Raw genomic sequence first — 23,036 nt, 5'->3', positions numbered from 1 at the left:
TGTTCAAACAGGAGAAATCAGGGAAATCCCATTCCCAAATGCACTGTTTGCTGGCACTTAGCATCTAGCCCAATGCTGATCTCACTTTTACAGGCATCAAGGCAGCATTAACATCATCTGAGAAACTTCAGACTTAGAGTATGTAACCACAATCAGAATCAGGCCTTCAATAATTTTTGACATGAGAGTCTGTTCCCCTCCCCCTGTTCTTCCCATTATTTCCTGTGGTCTATAAGATAATTCACTAAAAATATTACTGTGTGCTGTTTGTACTGCCTGCCTTTTCAAGGTGTTCCTATGTCATCATCTCTTCCCCACTCCAATCTATGGAAATTTCATAAATCACTGCAGGTTACTCTCACCTGCCGTGGGGACATGCATCACCTAAATACCCTCTTCACAAACCAGCTTTCACCTCAAGGACATAAGAAAAGATGCTCCTGCTGGCTGGTCTGCCTCTTGCCTCGCAGAGGATGTGTGAGGAAAGCTCCAAACACAGAGGTATATTGATCTAAATTAAACACACAGACACAATCTAATTGCACTGACAGGAAACTGGTGTTTAAAGGCAGAAAATTAAAGCTGTTAATATAATAATGAACAGTTGTGCTTACTGTCTGTGCCTCTGACATTTCGTATTGTCATTTCACAGCTAATCACCACCTCTCCCTCTTTTGTGGGAGTTAAAATGTTTTCATCCATTCACCAAACAAGGTAGCTCTCCTGTTCTTTGACAGTTACTAATATATCCTACCTGCTAATGAGCCACTGAGCTGGAGCTGCCCAGGTGATGGAACAACAGCCGCCCACGCTGCGCAGTGACACCGCTCAGGTCAGGCACAGCGCACCAAAAGCCTCCTCCCCGCTTGCCTCGATCCCTCAGATGAGAGCAGCTCCCCAACAGCCCCCCTGACCCCCTCAGTGCCGATGGGGAACATCAGGAGCAGCTCTGAGCAATGCTGCCAGGCTGCTGCAGGAGCCACAGCCACTGCCTTTGGCCAGAGAGGTTCCTCGCTGGCTCAGGGCCGGAAAGTCAGGCCCTGGCCGTGGATGTGACCCCCAGCTCAAGCTGCTGCACCACCCATGGCTTTGCAGGGGACCTGCAACTCTGCCCATGCAGCTTCCCAGAAGAAGCTTCAGAGGTTTTTGAGGCACTGCACTTGATGCTGGTCCTGGCTGTTGTTGTAATTTGGCTCCCCTTATCTCCAGCCAAGGGCTGTGAACACTTCAGCCTGCAGTCCGTGAGGCCACTTCAAAGGGTCTCTGCAAGTTTACTGCCAGCTGCCCCCTGCCTGCTCCCCCAGAATCACAGACATGAGCACTGCAGCTCAATGACTTTTTTCGAGAGAGCTGTGCTCACTGCTAAGTAAATATCTCTGCTCCACAGACAGTGAGCCTGGGGAGAGACAGGAGCACAGACTTGCCTGCAGTCAGCAACTGGACTGGGAAATGGACCCTTGCCCCAGCCTCTGGCATTGCCAGTTCCCATTTCCAACAGCAGAAGAGGGAGAAGGGGAATGAGGCTCGTCTGCCTTTAAAGACAACCTGCAAGCTGATTTCCTCCAATGATTTTCCAATAAACTTGGCTACATCGCTTGAGTGGATTCTTGACAGCCTCAGCATAACAGAAAGGGCACCACATTCACCTACAGTAGCCCCCACAAGGGCTGCGGGAGCTGAAAGCCTGTGGAATAAATGTTACATTACCCAGGCCAAATCCTGCTTTGTGCTGCCTGCCAGTTACATCCTGGGTGATGAGTAACTACCTCGTTAATGGCAGAGGGATGACCTTGGATTTGCCAAAGTGATTGGACCTGTGGCTACAGATCAGCATGACTGGGAGGCACCTTCTGCTTGCACAGCCAGTGTGTAGAGTCCTCTATCCAACTGGGAAGGAGAAAATCCAGAGAATTGACGGTATTTCCATAATACATATTCATGCATATTTCTTTTTTTTTTTTTTTTGTCCCCTTCTGTTTTTTGGACACATTAATTTTTGAGAGCAAGGAGTTCCTACAGACCTGGAGCTATGTATTACACAAAAATAATTTCCTAGCTTTTTATGAACAGCTTTTCAATATAATGAATCTGTCTGAGAAAGAAAATAATTAGGAGCCTCCAGTACACTTTGTATAACCCATCTATTGTTTTAGTCTGGTCTACCATGTCTTTGTTATTTACCTCCTGTGTTTGATTTTTAAAAATCCAGTATTTTCCACCCTTTTTCTGCCTGACTTCCAGTTCCTTTTACTTCTCCTACACCTTTTGTGGACAGATCTCAGGGCAGAGGATAATATTGCAGGTAAAAGCAAGCCATCTAACAATATCGTAGCATTACCACATAGTTGATCTCCTCTCACATTTCCAGCTGTTCTCTGCCTTGCTTCACCACCTTCCTGCATACTGGAGGGGTTTCATAGAGTTCTCTGCACTGGAAAGCTCATTTTTCCTTCCCTTAAGTGAAGACACAGCAATGTCACTGAACAGCTTAAATTACCTCACCTTGCCCTTCGCCCATGATGGCACCTACATCTTTAGGAAACAGATTTTTGGCTTTGTTTGGGTTAGAAGTTTTCCATCCCCTGCATTTCCATCCACCTGTCACATTTTCTGTCAGCCCACTCTGTTTGTGGGCTGCATGAATTGCCCACCAGTCCCTCAGTCAGCCCCATGTACGCAGACCCACACCAGCTGCTGGGAGCAGTGTAGATGAAGATGAATGCAGTCCTTCCTCCTGCAGTTTGCCCTAAATCTTCAGCTGAGGAGCTACAGGAAATCAGCCTCCAAGCCTAGACTTTCCTCTACCAGAAACATGAAGAACAAAATAAATCTTCATTTGCCCAAGAGGGAAGCCGTACTCATGGGGGACATCAGGTTCTTGTGGGGAGCAACAAGGTAGTCAGGAAGCCCCAGATGCCACACAGCTTTCCCAGGTTCATTTCAGTGCTTGGGTTTATTAAATCCAGAGGACATTGAGGAAGGGCCACTGACCAAGCAGGGACAGCACAAGTCGTGTTTCAGAGGGAGAGTAAGGACAGCAAGGCAAAGTGGAGGGGTCTGTCCTGCAAAGCAGAGCCAGCTCCACCATCCTCAGCACCACACTGCGGAGCATTAGTGCACTGGTCCCTGGGGATTGCTGCCAGTGAGGGAATTGCTGCTCAGTGGAAATGCCTCACCTCTGTGTAGCCACGGCCACTGGCACCATGTGTTAGTCAGCAGGGATGGGAGGTGGTGATGGGGGCAATCAGAAAAGCCAAGGTGTGATCAGCTGTAGCAGTGAATCAGCATTTTCCCTGGCCTGGCCTTGCCCTCATGGAACAGAGAGTGGACAGTGGATGCAAATCATGGCTACTGCACCTGCCTTTCACATTGGGAGTGAGCCCACTAACATTCTCCTTCACATGGATCCCATCCTCTGACAGATCGGTACTATCCAGGCTTGCCCTAAAATTTGTCACTCAGAGGTCTCTTCTGAGGCACTCTGCTCCTTACTTGGCCCACAGCACAACCAAGAGGAATGCAGAGAAGGATGTAACTTCCCATTGCCCAGGCAATGAAAGTATCTTTCCTCGTTTTATAGGCACCTGCCAACAGGCTTTAAAAATAGGGGACCCAATTTCCATTTTCATGGTGTTCCCTTATAACATAAAGGAGCTTTAAATTGGAGTGATCTATATTCATCTCATGGTTTCTTTCCACTGTCATAGTGCTGTAAAACCTGCTGTAGTGTAAATGAGAATCAGGTCCAAAGTGTTCCCCTACAGCACAGAACAGCACTGGTCCAAGTCTTTGAGCAAGGCACCTGGAAAGGGGGAGAGAAGGAGAAATTCCATGGTCAAAAAGGGAGGGAAGTAAGAGGGCAGGATGGCAAATGTGACCTTGATAGGCACATTTGAGAAATAGCCCTCTACCAGCTTATGGCTGTGGATACCCCTCAGGGATGAGAGTGCTCAAGCTGTTCACACATGGGTGAATTAATGTGAGTCCAGGCTTGTGAGAGAAATAGGCACCATGGAAGTGACACCTTCAGTGACACAGTGTGTATGTGTATGTATAAATCTGTATATTTATACACATGGATATCCCGGAGTTTTGGCAAATCTTTTCAAATTTGTTTCAACTACCACCAAGATCCAGTGGATTACTGATAATTTAGGCTTATCCTTCCTGTACAAGATAAGCAGTTTCATATGCAGTGTAAGCAAATATGTCAAGCAATTTCTTGGTTCACCCATCTGTAGCTGCCAGTCACGCTGGGATTTATGTATTAACTGTGTTGGATCAAATGTTGGCTCAAATGTTGGATAATTTGGTGAGAGAGGCTGGTGTTTTTCCAACTGAAAAGAGAACATGCTGGAAGATGGACAGGACAGTGAGCAATGGAATAGTTGTACTTTTTTAACCCCTGAAAAATGCCACAAGCAGCAAGGCTAATCACCTCCACTCTTAAAACTGGGAGGACTGTGGGTTTGGTGTATGCACAGCTTAGGTGCAGGTAGCCACTGCCATGGGCAGCACTCCCCTCTGACCACCTCCTCTGTGCCTGTGGGTGCAAACTTGGGACTCCTGGGCTTGGAGGAGGAGGAGAAGGCAGTGCAGAGGTCAAGAGTCAGAGAACAACAGCTGTTCAGCAAGAGGTTTCTCTAACAATTCTCAGCCTCCACAAAGCCCATCTTTTTCTGTCAGGGTGTCTGTGTAGTCTCTCCTCTCACTGCTGATGGGTAGGCCAGCACAGCTAGGAGGCATTTTGGTTTTATGACCAAGATCCGCAGAGGTTCCCAAGTCACTTTGTGCATTCATCTTCTTTAAAAAAAATGGTATGGAGAGAGGTGAGTAACTGAGTCCCATGCCTTGGATCCCCATTGAACTCCAGAGAAACTTTCTAGCTTGAATAAATTGGGCTGAGTGGAACCCTGGTACCTGGACCAGGCTGGTGGACGAATGTTGGCATGTTCCAAGGTCCCCACAGAGCTGCTTTGAGGACTGGAAGGACAACCTCTCTGACCCTTCTGCCTTGCTCTGCCTCTGGTACCTTCTGCCCTTCTAGTTCCCTGTGGGACTCTGAAACCTGACTGCCTCTCTCCTTGGAGTATTATGAAAAAGTCAGGTACGGGATTCTGGGATGTTGAAAGAGAAAAGAAGGAAGGAAGAAGGGATTTTCCCAACCTAGCAAAGGTGAAAGGTCATTAAGTGTGTAGAAGGCAGCCTTCAGCCATAAAAGAGGCTTTGTCTGAAGTCTCAGATAGGTGAAAAAGATGTGTAAAGTGCAAACACACTGGCCAATGCTTTGCACCATGGAGTTAACACTCTCATTATGTGACACAGCATTTTGGGTGACAGGGCTCCATGAATGTCAGTGCTGTGGGTAACAGACCAGGAGACCCCATTAACTTGCTCCTCTCATGGATTTCTGCTTCAAAACAAAAGGACAGGTTGGCTTGGGGCTCCCCATAGAGAAAGCAGGTGTCCAGTTGGTGTTCTTCTCATTCTGCAAACATCCATTGCTCCTCACCATCAAACACAGAGATCAGGCACAGTACAGCAGCTATGAAAGCACTGCACATTTCCCAGCCAAAAAGTCTGAAAACAGCTAAATTAATTGAGTGGGTTAGAATGTGTCCAGGATGCTGGTACTCAGTCCTAGGAAAAAATGCTGTGGCATTTGCCAGGGATTAAAGATATCACTAGCTGTACAGTTCATCCAGGTCTTGCTAACTCTTTTATGGATTCAAATAGCAGAGAGTGCCTGTTTCCTGCAAGCACAGACACAGCAAAACACCAGAGCCATTTCCCACAGCAGTTAAGTTTCCCATAGTGGGGCGCTGACACATCCTGGTGCTGCTTACTTTGCAGGACAGGTCAGAAGCAGAGCCCTGAGGGACATCATATGCTTGTCTTCTTCCTGTAACTTCTTCTTGCTGACACTGGTCATATCACCCTCCAGCCACCTTGGCCAACATATCTCAAGCAGAGAGATTTCTGTCACCAGCTGAATCAGACCTGACCAAGAAAAAAATCACAGTTGCTGGCTCTTCCAGAGCAAGGTTTGTTCACAGCAAGCCAAGAGATGAGCATGAGACAAGAGCGGGTTTTCCCAAGTTCCCAGGAAAGAGACTGTTCATCCCAGGTGGTGTTTCCCAGAAGACTTACCTGGCTGGCATTGTTTCTCCAAGGCTCATTTTGCTTTTGCTTCTTCCTAGCTCATATTTGACTAGTTAAAAGTTTTATCAGCCAGGGCCATAAATTATCATGACAGCTTCTAGGGAAACTCGGCCCTTTCGTCTCCTGCTCATTTCCTCTCTGTCCCTTGCCATTGATCAAACCTGCAGAGTTTTAGACTTTTCAAAAGCAGAAACAAAGAGAACTCCAACCCTGTCTAATTGAGATGTAGGTAAAGTTAAAAAGCAGCTGCCACGCATGTCTTTGCCTCAATTAAATTGGCTCCTTGATATTTCTGATAATTCCTTTTTCTTCTTTCCTTTTCATATCTTTTTTTTTTTTTTTTTTTTTTTTTTTTTTGTTAGAGCAGCTTTATGATTAATGGCTGCTGTGATGTGGTGACATTTCAGCGTTTCGCATATCCCACGCCCCTGTTAAATGGCAGGGGCTCAAACTCCTGTTTACAAGAAGCAAGAGGACTGCAAGTTGTACTATTAATCAACAGGGTAATTCAGCAGGGGTGTGGTGAGAGAGCTCAGAGCCCTGCTCCTGGCAAACCTGATACCCCCCAGGAAATTTGAAAATGTTTGTATCCAATGCACTCTGCAGCTGGGAGCAGAGCGGCTCAGCTGAGTAGCGGCTCAAGGAGTATCACTGCGCTGCTTGAAGGTCATCAATTTGTGTCTGACGAGGGAGAAAAAAAAGCAGTGAAAGCCAATGCTTTTCCAATGTGTGGATTGAGGGCTCTAACAGGCCCTGAAGAGCTGATGCTGGAGAGCAGGAGTTGTGTTTCAACCCATTAAGCCCTGGCCTGACTTTCAATGTCAAAAAGGAGATGGATGATGGTGCTGAGAGCAGTTTCTTTGCACAGGAGTTTGGAGGCTGGACAGTAAACTTTGAACGGGAAGAAGTGCGAGGAATATCAGGCTTTGCTGGGGGCTGCCTCTGTAATAACAAGAGTTTCAGACACTGTATCTGTCTCTGATCCTGAAGGGACTTCAAGAAAACTGGGTTCAGGAATGCCTCACTGCAGAGAAGGGTGGCTGGTCCCAGAGGGAAACAAGCACAGTGGAATAAGACAGCACTGCATGCCAGGAAGGAGGGACTGATCCTCCTACTTAAAGGGCTCATTGAGAATCCAAAAGCATTGAATGAGTGTAAAAGTAATGTTTAACCATGTCCCTAAGAGAACATCCTAAGTTGCATGAACATTATGGCTGCCTGGCAAAAAGCCTCAGATTTCCATAGCTGGGTTTCTTGGTCAGGTCTCTGCTATGTCAGTCATTGTGCAGCTGGGGAGGGCAGATAAGGTGGTAGCCTGACATGACTGTGCACCAGCTGAGGAAAGCACAGCTGAGGAATGGGCTGTCAGGTTTCTCCCTTTCTTTCCCTGGTGCAGCATTTCTGAACAGGGGTGCCAGCCCAGCATCTAGCATCTGATGAAGCATCAAAGCACAGAATGTCCTTTCTTCTGAATGGGAGCAGAACAGACTCCCGTGCCATTCAAATGGGAGTTGCACAATGTGGCATGTTCAGCAACAAACAAAAAGACACTGGTTAAAAATAAGACTTCCAGAAAAGGATTGGAGAAGCTAACTTCGATCTTCTTATCAAAACACAGAACACAGCCCTATAATCATCAGTGTCAGGACAATTGAGGGGGCTGCAAAATGTGTTATGAGAGCAGAAATTTATTAAGTCGGCTTTCTGAGTAAAGGAAACTTATGATGTAATTACACCCTACCAGCCACCAGTGCAGCAGCAGCAGGTTTCTGTTGTCTCTGGATGTCTCTGTTCCTCCCTACAAGGGTGTAGTTATAGTAGAAGCAATCTAGCCAGTTCAAGCTATCCCATATAAAATAGCAGCAGTGAAAAAAATAATGTAAAGCTTTGTCTGCCACAGCCATATGGGGCTTGCAAATGATGTTCCCAGTTCTAAGAACAGGAGAGGCTTCTCTAGGGACCAGGACACCTAAAATGAGTGTGTTGTCTAACAGCTGTGGAGATGGAAGAAGTTGTGCTTACTCTTTGGGAAGACTTGTGGAGCAGCAGCCCTCAGAGAGAGCTGGTGCAGCTGTTGTGTGGAGCTATTGCAGAGAGAACTGTGGCTCAGCACCACAACAGCGATTATCCTTCAATGGCTGGGAGGGGAGCAAAGACAGCAAAGCAAAGAGGAGACACCCCCAGTCCATTCTATGTTGCTACCTCTCTTTGCAGAGCACCAGCAGAGACAGACAACATATAAAAGGTCTCATCTTGGGCAAGCAGTATCCAAACATCATCATTACTGCTGCCTGCCTAACTCACCTCTGAGAGGTACTGAACAAACACTCTCCAACACAACTAAACCAAGGGATGAGCACCAAGTGCTTTCCCTGGACTAGAGGAGCTCCCAAACCAGGGGTTGGCAGGCCTGGGAGATCCAAGAGAAAAGAATTTAAGGAGGCTTTGACAGCAGGTTCAGGGCCACAAGCTTCTGAAGGGGAAACATAGAGGGACATGTTGGCACAGCTAACCTTGCCTGGGGAGTTTCTGGGATGGGCACATGTCTCCTGGGAGAGACCAGCTCTAACCAACCCTGCAGGGGTAGGAGAATAGGCCAGCAGATTTAATGACTTTCTTTTTACTCCCCTTTTCTGCCTTAGTTCCTGACAAAGGTGCCTCTTTGTAAATAAAAGAAATCATCATTTTAATTCTTCCACAACCAGGCTTAAGCAGAGCAAATAGATTTAGATATAAAACCCAAGGGACAGGAAGCTCTGTTGGAGGCCATAGCTTTATCCAGTAACCCCAGCCACATCCTCTCCTCCCTCCTCTTCTGAATAATTCAGAGCTTCATTTTCTTATCTGCTCTAATCTAGGTTTGTACAAACCAGCCCTGCTGTTAAGTAACATGAGGAAGATAAAGAACAACAAGGCATCTTTGTGCAGGGGAAGCCTCAGCAGGCAACAGATACCTCCCCTTTGTGCTGCTGCTGTTCAAGAGAGGAACTGGCATCTTTTCTCTGCACTGGCACACTTGTTTCCCTTCATTTTTTCTTCATGCTCCTTTCTCCACAGGAATCATTATGTGCCTAGGCTGGCCTCTACCTGAAGCAGGAAAAGCCAAGAAGCACTGAGGGGGTAAAGGAAAAACAAAAAAGCTCCAAGCTCTGTAATAGACTTTTCATTTACTAAATCTTTTAGAAGTTTTCCTTCTTTCTTCACTAAATATCAGTTGCTTAAGATAATCTGTGAACCTGCAGAATGGCCATTAGGAGCTCCCTGGTGACTAGGTTAATTCACAGTAAATTACAGGCACTGCCAAGGAGATTGCAGGGCGGTTAGGAAGAGATTGGAAGCGGCAGGCAGCAAAGCACTGTAGCATTTACCAAAACCAGAAAATAGAACAATAATCAAGGATTGTAAAGGACAAGGAGTCCAGGCAGTGAATGCATGTTGGAATAGTCATTTCAAAACTCTGACAAATGGTGGTGAACACTGGCATCAACACTGAGCAGGTTTTCTGAGTGACAGATCAGCAGTAGTCTGTGTTACCATACATAGGAAGCATGAAGAACAGGCATAAAGAGACTGCCTTTTCCCCAACTGTTTTTTAATGTGGTAGAACATAGGAATGTTGGGCAAGAGCCAAAAACTTGGCTGCACCAGGCACTGTGTGCACGGAAAGATGTTTTTCAGGGACATGACAACCTTTCCCACCTTCCCCTTCCCCTCACCATCCTTCCATCCTTTCCCATTTGACTGTTAATACAATGACATTGATCTTGTCATCAGTCCCAGCATTGGTGTTGCTGTAAGGACCTGGGCTCTTTCATAAGCCAAATATTTGCTAGTGCACTGTGTGTGCTCCTGCTCAGAGGCAGGCTCTCTGGGTGCACCATCCTGGTCCTGATGAAGGCCAGCTAGTTGTAAGCATAAAGTTTGTAGATAAGTTCCCTCTGCACATCACATCTCACAGAGCATGCTTTGCCTCCTTTCTCCTGTCTCAGTTTATAGTCCAGGTCCCTCTCATGTGCTTGGCCACTCTAATGTGGGAATAAGTACATTTCCATAATCATACTCGAGAGGAAAGAAGGGGAAAATGCCACAATCCAGGCAATTCCAGAATTACTGAACAGTGATTTCAGTCACAGCAATGTCTAAGTGCAATAAAATTGTGCCTAGAGAGGTTTTTGAGAATGCCAGAGTGGTCTCCAGTATAGGACTGTTCCTATCTACCTGGGGACTGCAGGTGTCCACTGCGAACCTTCTCAGGGCTCCCAAAACAATTGTGTGCCGCAGAAAACTGCCAGCATTTCTTCACCACAGCTTCCAGACACAAAAGACTCCCTCAACAGATTTGCCTCTTGTCTGCATCCCTTCAAGAGACCAGCATAGTGAAGACCAGCTTGGCCCATAGTGGCAATGCAGCCAAAAGAGGTCACATAGCAAGTGTCACTATCCCACAGTGGCTTCTCTTCAGCCTCCCACCCAGGATTTGTTTCTTTCTCTTGCTATTTCCACAGTCCCTTACACGAGCCACTGCTGTGGCTACCAGCCAGTATTCAGATCCCTGTGATATTCTGGTTGTGCCTTCCTCATGTATAAAAGGCTGGTGTTCAGCACTTTCCCAGTAAGTTGGTAGGAGATCATCCTCCAGTGTTCTGGGGTTTTCTGCTCTATTCAGCTCAATCCATTCTTCCACCTTTCTGGTGGGCTGCAGACAATAAGGTATAGAGGTCTCTGGAAATTCAGCTATCATCTCACCCTTCCCTCCCTTCTTCCTTTTCTCCTTTTCTTCTTCCTCCCACCCCCAACCCCAGGCCCTGGGCTGCCAGGGCTTTTTTAATATGAATTTTAATTTTTTTCTGCTAGTAAAACATAACTCTACCAAAAAATCATACATGCCTTTTTTCTTTTTTCCTGAGAATACACATATTAACCTATTGGAAAGCCTTAGTTTCTTCTGCCAACTGGTATCAACAGTCAATCAGAGTCTGTCAACATACCAATTTTATCATCTCCAACTCGGATAGCAGTGCAGTCGTCATGGGAACCAAAATAGTAACTATGGAATAGCTGCCTTAGTAACAACAACAACAAAAAATGTGTTGGCATAAAATTGCATTTGTAGTAAATTTCAGTTAACACTTTAGAAATTAAACAGCTGCTGTGTGAATCCCGTAGTTTTTAAAATCAAGGGCCTTCTCCAAGGAAATGGGGGCTTTTAAAGTTCCCCAAGATCTAACCTTGTTGCTGGCCCCTAGTGCTCTAATTTGAAAGAGAAGTAACAGTGGGAAACACATATTTATTTTGATCTGGGCATTTGTGTAACATGAGATTAAAGATGCAGAGGCTTTACCCTGTTTGAAGAGGCAACCTGCATTCCTTATATACAGAGTTAAATTTGTGATGCTGGGGAGAACTGCTAACTACAGAGACTTTAAAGACAGCTTGCTTTGGTCCGTGTGAAAATCCAAAAGAACATGGGGAAACAGCAGGAAGGGAAACATGGAAATTGCTGTATCAGTGCAGACCTGTGGCCCAGACTCTGGGCATATGCACATTTTAAAGGAAATGCGTATTCTCAAAATGCTGAGGTCATCCATGCACAGAGATTCAGCTTTTCAGGATAGTGGGTCACTCCCTTAGTCCATTGAATGCTCACATTATATTCCCAAAATCAAGTGAACAGAAAGAGGGTATGTCTAAGAAGAGCACTTGCTGGGTTTGTCTTTTCAGAGTACAGGTTAAATACAGTGCTTTTATCGCCTCCAGACCTCTGGTTTCTGTCCTGAAACACCTTCAGAAACAGGAAAAGTCAATCCTAGCTTTACTTTGTACGTGACCTGTAAAGATCCTGCCAGATCTCTTTGCATTGCATAGATGAATATGATTCTCCTAACAGCAAAGATGAATAGCTAATTTGCAGGTCTGCTTTTTAATTCACTGTCAAGGAGGTGACCTGCTCAGCTGAGCATCAGCGCTACCCACAGCAGCAGGTTCAAATCCCAGCACTGTCTTCTCTGCCCTGCATAGAAAAACTCAGTTCTCTACCACTGAGGTCAATCAGACACTGTGGACAGTTGAGAAAGAGTCCCCAAAACTCTTGTAAATAGAGTAATAAAGTCCTCTATGAAATGTCTTAGGGCTCTTTTTGAAACGACAGTACTATTAATTTCAGTTTACCAAAACTAACAGATATATATAAAACACATCTGGCACTAGAAAGGCTGAGCCACAGGAGGTTGGAGGCTGGAGAAGACATGGGGAACTACCACTGTCTACTTACATTGGTTTACATATTTTCTGATAGGTCCATTTTTTTACTCCTGACAGATAAAAGATGCTGTGCTGTGAGGATCTCTGACACACATGGTTTAGGTGTTACAATACTCTTCCATACACATGCCCAGTTCATTACTGGCCTACAGCCAAGGAACAGTTTCATTTAATCGGTGCTATATTAAAATTGTGAAAACATTGTCATAAAAAGGGAATGGATAGGTAGTAAATGTTTCTCTTTCTAGAATAAGAGGTAGTTTAAATATTTGTGTAATTGCAGTGTCACGGGGTTATAATCCATTCACTTTAGCACCAAGACACTCTTTACTGGGAACAAGGCCATTGAGACTGTTAGTTTGCAACAAAGGCTAGTGACCCAAACTCCTGCTCCAGTAGATCATGTCCCCAGGTAAAACACAATCATTTAGAATGGTATAAGTGCTGTACACAATTTAAGTGACCTTTTGGCCAGATGAGTGTGTCCTAGTGTCTAGTTACCTAGAGAGAGCACGCTCAGAGGAGAGCAATGGTCAGAAAGGTCAAGAAAACTTTCCACTCTTTCACCTTCGTAAATCTTTTTGTAAGAATGCCTTGAGATGCTTCAGAGAAATCAATAGGAAAATTCTGCTAGAGCAGTAACAAAATCTGTGTCATGTAAAATGAATTTAGACCTAAGGTTTAATGCCACTATCTTAAAAGGGCATCTCTCTACATTCTTCCTAGCACTGTGATAGTGCAGTGGAGAATGGCCTGAAAAGGTGTTTCTCAAGAGGAGGTGTGACCACTGAAGGGTTTGGAGGATTAACCTTTCAATTTTGAGCCAGGGCTGTGAGAAGTGGGTGCGAGTCAGTAAGGGCTGCAAGGCTATCAGCATGGACAGAGCTGGCAAGGTTACAAAACAGTTTGGGTGATTAGCCAAGAGCCCCAGTGGAATCAGTGACAGAAGTGAAAACAGATTAGAAGTGCTGCAGCTTTGAAGACAGGAACCAGGACGTTGGGTAGAGAATGAGTTTAGTTTGCTCAGAGGTGTTTCTGTGCTAATGAGCAGGGGCCAGGGGACTCTGAGGGAGGGAGGGGCCCTGTGAGGCTGATTCAGAAAGCAGAATTATGGTGGGAAAAGGATCAACTCCAGAGGCATTAGCAAGCCTACGGTGTACCCATGCAAAAGCTTGTAGCTATTATTTCCTTACTACACACATTTACCACTCTCTGTATCACTTGCCCCTGCTCCCTTTCATCCTGACATACACAACCACTTTTCCGAACAAAAGTGGGGTGAGGTGAGAAAACTTTGCAGTTTTACGGCTCAGGAGAGCTGAGCCCTAACTGGGATGTCCACATGGAGCTGTAATGGACTAATCAAGTTCAGTGACTGTTTGCCAAACTTCCTCTGTTTTCCTGTGTCTATGAAGCACACCCCTTCAGCCCATGAAAGATGATTGCTACTGTTCTAATTTCTAAAAGGCACATGAGAATTGTGATTTCTTTTTGCATCATGGAGTTATGGGTGGATCCTGTCATTAACGGTGCCTAGCTGCTGCCTATAATATTCTCTAATCCTCAAAAGTTTCCATATCCCACATGTGCTACAACTAAAATGTTTTAGAGAGCAATTTAACACCAAGAAGAAAGAAGCAGAAATATTTCATAAATCCACTAAAATCTGCTGGGATTGGGAAGGCTTTGGAAAGGGCAAAGGGAGAAAATAAAGTTATTTCAAAAGACAAATGGGTCATAACATAGGATATGCATGAGAACCAGTTTGTCACAGCCCCTCAGTGCCACCTCTGTATCAGGAGGTCACAGGACTGCAGCCCACAGGCAGCCAAGGAGAGCACACGAGGGAGGCTTCATTGTCTAGTGGCTTATTTCTGGTGCTCTTCTCTAGGCCATTGCTGCTGCCAGACACTGGATTCTGAGTGAAATAGCTCTTGGGTCTCACCCAGAGCAGCTGCTTGGATGGTTGTGTCCTGACCCTTTCCTGGAAGGCAGCTTTGACTACATAAACTGGAAGGGGAAGATCGTAGTACAGAAGGAAACAGTATAGGCAGTTCACAGTCACTGTGCAATAAGAGCACATGTTTACTTTTTATACTTCCAAGAAAACCTTTCTGAAATTAGGTCTGCAACTGCTGACCTATTTTTTCAGTTACAAAACATATGATTTTTGAAGAAAAAGTGACCAAAATTGAAGCCAATTTCCCCATATATCAAAATAAGGAGCCCAATGGGGAAGGCATTTACAGTATGCCCTGCATAAGCAATATTCCTTGTAATGCAGCAGTCCTCAGGGAAGGGAGAGGGAGGTGAAGCCCTGTCTCAGCCACGTGCATGTCCCCAGCACAGGCAAAGAGCTCGGCTCCACTTGGGTGAGGAGTTGTCTGAATGCCACAACAAATGGAAATCCAGGCCTGAAATGGTTTCATGCCAGCTTTGTGAAGCAGTATATTATCATTTGATGCAATTATGTCATTAACTAATTTGCAAATTTGCATAGAACCATTCATTTAATCTTTAAATAAATAGTATGGATTTTGCACCAGTGAAAACCCTCCAGATTAACTGCTTGGCAAATGAAGCTTTCCACTTATCTGCGAGACAGCAGCAGGACTAGCTTTAGCCACATGCTGACCTGCCAGCACACTGCAACCTCGATTTAAGAGATAAATGCACAGCTTCATCTGAGGAGTTGTAGAAAGGAGCTCAGCTCCCTGGCTCAGGCACCTCATAATCTCTCTTGGACCTTTATTGCACATCAGGGCAGAAAGTTTTCACAGAGTGCAGCTGGTACTGAGACTCATTTCAGCTCCTGTGCTCAAATCTCAGCATCTTTGGAATTGAAATGACTAGCAAGTTGTCACAGGGAGCCAGAAATGGCCCCTCCACAAAATGAGCACTCTGCATCTGAGAGCAGAATAACACTTTCACACGTTCTCTCACTGTTTTATTGTCCTCTGCCAACCACCTTACTTCAGTTAGTTATGCTGTGCTCTACACAAGACACTCACACCTCCTCAGACAGTGTCTGATGGTTGCTTTATGACAACTGGTTGGATTAGCTCTGCTGCTTGGAAGCTGCCCCCACAACCATTGCTCTCTTTCAAGCTGCAGAGAGGAGGCCATGGTGTTGAGGAGGAGCAGCAGATGCTTGTGCACCTCTTTGGTGGCAGATGGAGCTGGATTCCTTTACCTGCCTGTCACAGCTGGGCAGACTGACAGACTTTCTCCCTTATTCTGGAAAATACACAGGGCCTACACTGTAAGAAAAAAGAGGAGGAGGAGGAGGATCCAGGCTTTTGCTCTACTGTCTTTCTGAAATTCCAGGAACACAACATAGCCATGACAACTGCAGCTCTGAAATCAGGGGGATGAGTACTCAAAGACAGTTGCGACCAGAGAAGAGGAATAGCAGACAAAAATCAGAGGTGGAAAACTATCAGGAAGCAGGTGATTTTGCAGCCTGTGTTGTGAAACAGACCCCGTGCCTCAAACCACTGCCAGGGGAGCACACTCAGCAGCCGGGCACACCTGGACCAGCCACTTGGCTCTGGCTGCTCTTATTATTCTCTGCAACCCTTCAGCATGACTCTTGACAGAAAAATTACCAAATGTTATGCACTTGTGACTTAGTTAATTTGCACCTGTATCTAATTTCAGACCTGCTAGAATAACAGAGCAGTTCTGTAATCAAAAATGGAGAGAGGAAAAAAAAAAAAGCCAGAGCTGCCAGTCACTGGCTGCTGTAGGGGAAACTGTCCCCACTTCATACAGTGTCCTCATGCAAGAGCTTGCAGGAAGGTCATGGGTTCCAGAGGTTTCCCTGAGAAAGCCCAAAGCAAACCTCCTGTATGGGACTCAGAGTGAGCCCATGGCAATTCCCAGTGGCAGCTGGCAGCACCATACTCCTCCCTGCTTTGCCAGTCAGCAGTTGCCTCAGTCTTGTACATGTCTCTCCATTTTGGCTTTGGAGATTGTTCTGAGCAGTTTACAATTGTCTACTTGTGGCTAACAGCCATGACTTTCTGGATGCCAGAGGGTGCCTTGCTTCATCGTTAGAGAAAGCACTAATGAGACAGAGACCCTCTGGCCCATGGTGGTGGCTCATTAGGGTACTAGTCACAACCCCTCAGTCTTCCCTCCAGGCTCTGTGGTGCCTCAGATGTTATAGTTCATGTGTCATTTTTAATCCTCTCCCTCAGTCTCTGCCATGGTTTAGCTCCTCCACAGTATTCAAGGCCCTAGACACAAGATTTAAGAAAGTCGAACCCACTTTGCTTTTGTCAGCTCTCCGGGGACCCTTACCCATGCTGGTGCCAGGGAGCTCTGCTCAGCCTGCTCAGCCCACTCAGCACCTGGCCATATGCAGTGTGGCACACCAGCCCACAGACCTCTCATGGGGTGCTCTGTGGGACCCTGGGCTGGCCTCATCCTGCCCATCCTGCCGCTGCGTCTGCTTCATTGTCTGGCACAGAGCTGTGATTTCAAAAATCTTCTCTCTGAAGTAAATCAACAAGGAAGAGCTTTGGTTTTCCTCTTGACCAGCTTGTCTGTTCAGCCCTCCCCAAAGAGGGCCAATCCATCAGCCTCATTTCCTGCTGTCCCTTCCCTGTATGGATCCCATTGCATCCTGATACCCCTTAAACCAGGTGCAACTTCCATCCTGTCACATTAACCTCCTCTTACACTAAATAATTTCAATCCATACCCAGCCATCTTCTTACACCTTCCCTCAATGGCATCTGCTTTCCTGTAGCACAATCACCCAGCTCATCACCAGTGAGTGTGGTAGTAACCCCAGCCATCTCCACTCAGTGGGGCCCTGAAGGTGATACAGACCATACAGCATGGAGCAGCCTACACTTTTCCCCTGAGAAAGACCAATTGCCTTCAATAGAGCTGCATAGAGAAAGCAAATCAGGACATAAAACATTTTGAGATCTTCAGATGAAAGGGGTTAGTATGTCATTAACATCAATTTCTTTGGCTGAGACTGATGTTAAGCACAGCTCTGGGAATATGTAAGTCTGATGTTTTAACCTTGGCCTTCATACTGACCTTATCTCTCTAACACTGGTCATGCATTTTAATACCTTTGTCTTATTTTCCAGCCCAAAAGGAGGTGGGTTCTAGCTGTCCTGCCTTGCCAGGCTGCTGTGGTTCTGTAATTAGGTACAGCCCATAGATCTCTTTAAAGGTAAGCATTGTCTCTCTGTAACAGCCTCAAAACTCTGTCTGCAAGAGTGGGTGTACCACAGCAATGTGCTCCCCGAGGAAATAGGTCCAGGAGGTTCCACCTCCCAGCCTTGCTTTTCTCTACATGCAAGGGCTCTCCTGGGCAGCCTGTGCAAGCAATATCTGCCCATTCCAGCTGAGGCTGAGGGTTGAACCAAGAGGAAGGAATTTGAGACACTGTCTTGGGACGTCCTCAGATACCATGCTATATCAAATAGGCCTTCTCTGCCCTAAATGCAATCCCAGGAGTAGTTGTTCACTCACCCAGTGAGAACAGTGCAAAGCACAACTGCTGATCCATGCTGATGATATCACTACTGATATTTCCTCCTGGACATGCAGCAAGAGCTCAGAGAAAAAATCTGGGTGAAGGACATGCACTTCTGTCTTCAAAGGGACCCTGAAGCCACCATTCCCAGCCTGCCATAGGAGCACACAGGTCACAAAAAGACCGTGCCAGCATTCACACCAGACCCACAAAAAGAAAGACTCCGAGGAGCAGAACAAACTCAGGGCATTGAGTGGTGTTGAGGACTTCCTTCATGTCATAATTGGCTCCAGCAAACCTTCTGCTTTAGTCACCTGAGAACTGTTTCCCATTCACAGTACCTGCGCAGAATTCTTCTATGCCAAGTAGCCTTTATCTGAAACAGTCTTCCTATGCTTAGAGCAAACAACTAACAGAGGACTGGAATCCTCTGAGGCCACGGTGACTCATGGCTGGGTAATTACCAACAGCCCTGCTCCTCTGAGACCTGCACCTACCTATGGGCTGGCCTTCATCAGTGCTCCTAGTTCCAGTCCTAGCAGAAAGGCCAAGCCCCAAGCACACCAGGGAAACCAAACATCTGATCCCCCGACGTGCTGCTCCAGGGCAAGGCTGGAGGCACATCAGCAATACAGTGTGGGAGAGCTGCAGTTTATCTCAGGATCCAGAGCTATCAATACAGCTGCAGTGAGGAGATGCAAAATCTTTAATTAACTTTTGCTCACTCGCTCCCAGTGCTGGTGGAGGTGGGTGGATGTGATCGTTGCTCAAGGGAGGATTCTCCCCTCCCCCTGCTTTTGAATTCCCAAGCAATCAGTGCTCTGTATAGAACAACATAAATAGAGCTCCTCAAACCTGGTGGGCTTCAGTTTTGTTTTGTTCCCTTTGGGGTGGGTTTGCCCTCCTCCCTGTTCTATCAAATACCAAGAAATTTATGGACCACTTCGAATGTGTTTGCGCACCTTCTTTGCATCTTAACTGACAACATACATGCTTTTTTAATTAAAATTTTATTGGCTTTTCCATAAGTGATGTACCTACTGTAAGTAAGCACAGTTCAGTACAGATAACATGTGGTTTGTTTAGTTATCTTGCAGGAGATTATTTCTGTTATCATTGTAAGTTGATTATTGTAATTATTGAAAGAGAGAAGGCTGACAGAGAGAGAGCATGCAGAAGGAAAATGGGGGGGAATTAAAAGATAATAATAAGAGATAATAGCAGTCTCCTTTGTTCTTATTTTTTCTCCTGACAACCTACTGTAAATGCTAAATTTCAGTTTAATGTTAGAGTCCCTCCTTTTGCTAACACACCCCCATCAATAACACAAGGTCTTTAAACCCTAGATGCCTGCAATTAACTTCAGTATCAAAAAAAGACAGAAACTGTCCTTCTTGTTACTACTACCAACCCTGTGAATATCTCAGAATTATCCTTTTCACCTCTGTCTTCTGAATTAATTCGATATTTTTAACCCTCTTTAGAAATTGTATGGTTTGGGCACACAGAAAATTAAAGATAAGCATTATGTATGTGAGGAATGTGTGTGCATGGAAAGGCTGAGGAAGGGACATCATAGACTGCACAGATAGCCAGGTGCTCCTGGCATTGTTCCGAGGAGCCAGTCGCCATTCTCTTGGTGAAACACTGTGTTGCCCTGTGCTTGTCTGGAGGGACACATGTTCCAGAGGCAGTGAACATTCCCCGTTCATGTGAAGTGCAAGGGAATCTGCACATGCTGGTAATCTCAGTAAGAGAAGTGCTAGTCTCAGCTGAGATTATTTTTTCCCACATTTCAGAGAGACACTGGGCAATGCTTAAAACTACTGGAGGAGGGTATCAGAGGGCCACTTCTTTCCTTTTGCTGCAATGGAAAAGGGCAAGACTTTCATATAAATCAGATGGTGCTAATAAGGTTACTTTTTTAGATACTTTGATCCAGACTACTAAGGTTCTCAAGGACTGAGACTTTGAACTTGACTATGTATTATCTTGAAACATGAGAGAAAGGAATGGCACAACCAGCATGAACTATTGAAGTGTTCTGGGTTTCAGCAATGTCTCCCACACCCCAATGACTTTGTGTTCAATTGGGTCAGCCAAAAAGGGGAAAAGCATAGGTCTTAGTGGGACAGCACCATATCCAGACATTAGTAGTAGTGGCATATGTTTTAATCTCTAATAACTGAGTGTGTTCCACTGAACCAGACTGCAAAGCCCCTCCTCAGCAGGGACATGAAGAGTTTCATGGTCAACAGAGTCAAATTCTGCAGAGAGATACAGCAGGAAATCTGTCCTCTAGGTATTAAATGCAGAAGTGCCACAAAAGCAGTTTCATCTAATGTCCTGACCTGACTCCAGCCAGAGCCCTGTGTCATTCCAGGAATACGGCGAGTGGCAAACCTCACTCAGAGGTTTGAGGGGGGTCAGAGCTGGAGCCATCCAGCTATGAGCTATTCAGATGCATCTCAGAAAATCTTCCCAACAGACCAAGCCCCGTGAAACCAACCTGAAAAAGAAAAACCAAGAAATCAATGCTGTGCTCTTTACAGTTTTTCTGCGGTAAATAAATACTGCATTACCTACACTGTGCTCACATTAAAGGATTCTCTTCACTCAAGGTACTTACTCACTTCAGCATATTTGGTGCTTGCTTCCCCTCTTTACCAAGGAACCTGATTTGTGATGTTGCATCAAAGTTCAAAATGAAGTGCAGCTCTCCCTTCCCTCTCTCAAAAAGGAGGCTAACAAGCTGCACACCCTTGCTCACCTTTCCCAGGGAAGGAGAGCCACGGCCCATGTTACTGCTTTACAATGACATGACTATTTATGGTCTCAAAAGTTCTTGTCAGAGTTCCTCTAGTGAAGAGGAGAAAGACAGGAGATAAGGCTTTGAAGGTCAAAAACAAATGGACAAACCAGGAGAATTTTTTTTTTCCACTGGGGGAGTGGGTGAGAGATGAGGAGAATACACCCCTTGAGATCATCTTTGACCATAAAAAAGCAGCAGGGATCAAATCAGCTGATTTTCATTTGAGGTGATGAAATCTGGAGATCAGACTGTAAATATATTCAAGAATAACCAATTTTACCGTGCCTTCATTATCTAGCAGTGTCTATCCTGACCTACGGGAAACAAAGCAATGAAAGAAACTGGAAGGAAAATATTTTTAAATTAACCCAGATTTCTCAAACCACCTAAGATAGACAAACAAACAAATAAAACAGGCCGAGCCGTCACTCACTTCTTGGATGCAAGCTCACGTCAACTTTATTTCTCTGAATTGATTTGCTTGTTTCCATTGCTTGCCATTTTTATTTTTTGGTCCATGAAAACATTGTAAAAACCAGCTAATAGGGGTACAAAATAGTAAGTTTTATGTACATTGCAGAAACTTGTATATGGTGCAGTTTGTTAAGATCTCTGCCGTTCCCCCAGCACCGCGTCAGGTTTGTCTAACACCCAGCCCCTGAGTTACAGTTTTACGGTGCCGATTTATAGCGCTGTAAGTTTAATATAGTGGCGCATTGTAAAAGGTTGGGTTTGTTGTTTTTTTTTTTTTCCCCTTTCCCCTTCCCTTAATTAATATTTCAGGCGCCGGGAGAGCAGCGCAAGGGCAGGGAGCGGGAGCGGGGCCGGCATTCGGGAGCGCCCGGAGCGCGGCCCGGGGACGGGCAGTGCTGCCCCCTGCCGGCCGGCGCGGCGCCGCTCCCCTCCCGCCGCCGCCCTGCCCGCCGGGCCAGGGGCGGGACAGCGCCGGGCCCGCAGGCCGCCCTCAGGGCGCCGAGCCGCCGTCCTCCGAAAAAGCCGCCGTTCTTTTAGAAGAGAGCGCTCCCTCACTAATTAAAAGAATAAATAACCCACCCCACCCAAGAATATGGCAACCGGAAAGTGCTGCAAATTGAAGGGACGCAAACCCCTCGGTCGCCTTTTGTTGCTAATGGTGGTGTGAAACTGTAAATAGCATAAAACATGGCAGCCCTTGTGCACGGGGGGTAAAATACCAGCTTTAGGCCCAGGAGCTCTTTCCTGAGCTTGTCTCATTGGTGTGCTCGTCTCTCTTGTTCTGTGGCTGGGATTGTGCTGCTTGCTGGGGCCTCCTCTTCAAGGCCTTCACCTTCCTGGAGCTCACCTCAGCCCGCAGGACTCTTCCAACATGTAGGGAACCTCTGGATAACTACAGGGAAAATAGCAGCCTTGCTGCTGGCTTGTAATACAATCACAGACTATCCTGAGTGGGAAGGGAACCACAAATGTTACTGAAGTCCAGCTCCGGACCCCGCACAGGACAGCCACAAGAGTCACACCATGTGCCTGAAAGCATTGTCCAAACACTTCTCAAACTCTATAAGGTTTGGTGCTGTGACTTTTAAGTCTCCTTGTTTGCCATCCTCCAGTGTGTTGTTTTTTTCCACAGACTAGTGAGACCTAACAATGCTGCCAGCAGAACCAAGCTGTATTTTCTTACAAGGGAGGTGATGTGCCAGAAGTGAGTTGTGAAGTGAAGATGCTTCAGGGATGGTGGAAAGAAGAGATGCTTTCATGGCAGCTCCTCTTCCACTGAGCCCCCTCTACTCCAAACAGCTGTTTGCCATCAGCCGTGCCCATCAGTGGAGTCAGCTCCTGCTTCAGTCCCTGCTCCCCTCTGTCACTCTTCCCTATTTTCCTAGATCACCAATTTGTCTGATTGTTTGCAATTAACTGTTGATTATGGCGCACAAAAGTCCAAGGAGGATAATTAAAAACCACTCAGCCAGCAGCAGTGGAAAGACTCTGCTGCTGCAGAAGAGAGAGCAGTGCACAACAAGCATGTCCCTGCTTTGGGTGCCACAACGTGGGCTGGTGAGGACCAGCGAGCCTGGTGTGCACAGGTAGGAGATGGGCTGCAGGAGAGGCAGGGCAGGTCAGAGGCTGGTGGTGATCTCAGAGAGTCAGATGAAACATTGCAGCTTAATGCCACAGCCCCCAGAACCATGAAAAGAGGGGTAGTTCCCCGCCCCAGTTATGATTCATGAAAAAGATTGAAGTCTCGAAATCAGGGAATGAAGTGAGATGAACAGACAGAGGAGGGATTATGATGAAATAAATTCCAATTAAAAAAAAAGAAAT

The sequence above is a fragment of the Ammospiza caudacuta genome, chromosome 3 (assembly GCF_027887145.1).
Source record: "Ammospiza caudacuta isolate bAmmCau1 chromosome 3, bAmmCau1.pri, whole genome shotgun sequence".
In the NCBI taxonomy this organism is placed as follows: domain Eukaryota; kingdom Metazoa; phylum Chordata; class Aves; order Passeriformes; family Passerellidae; genus Ammospiza; species Ammospiza caudacuta.
This window is presented reverse-complemented; position numbering follows the sequence as displayed.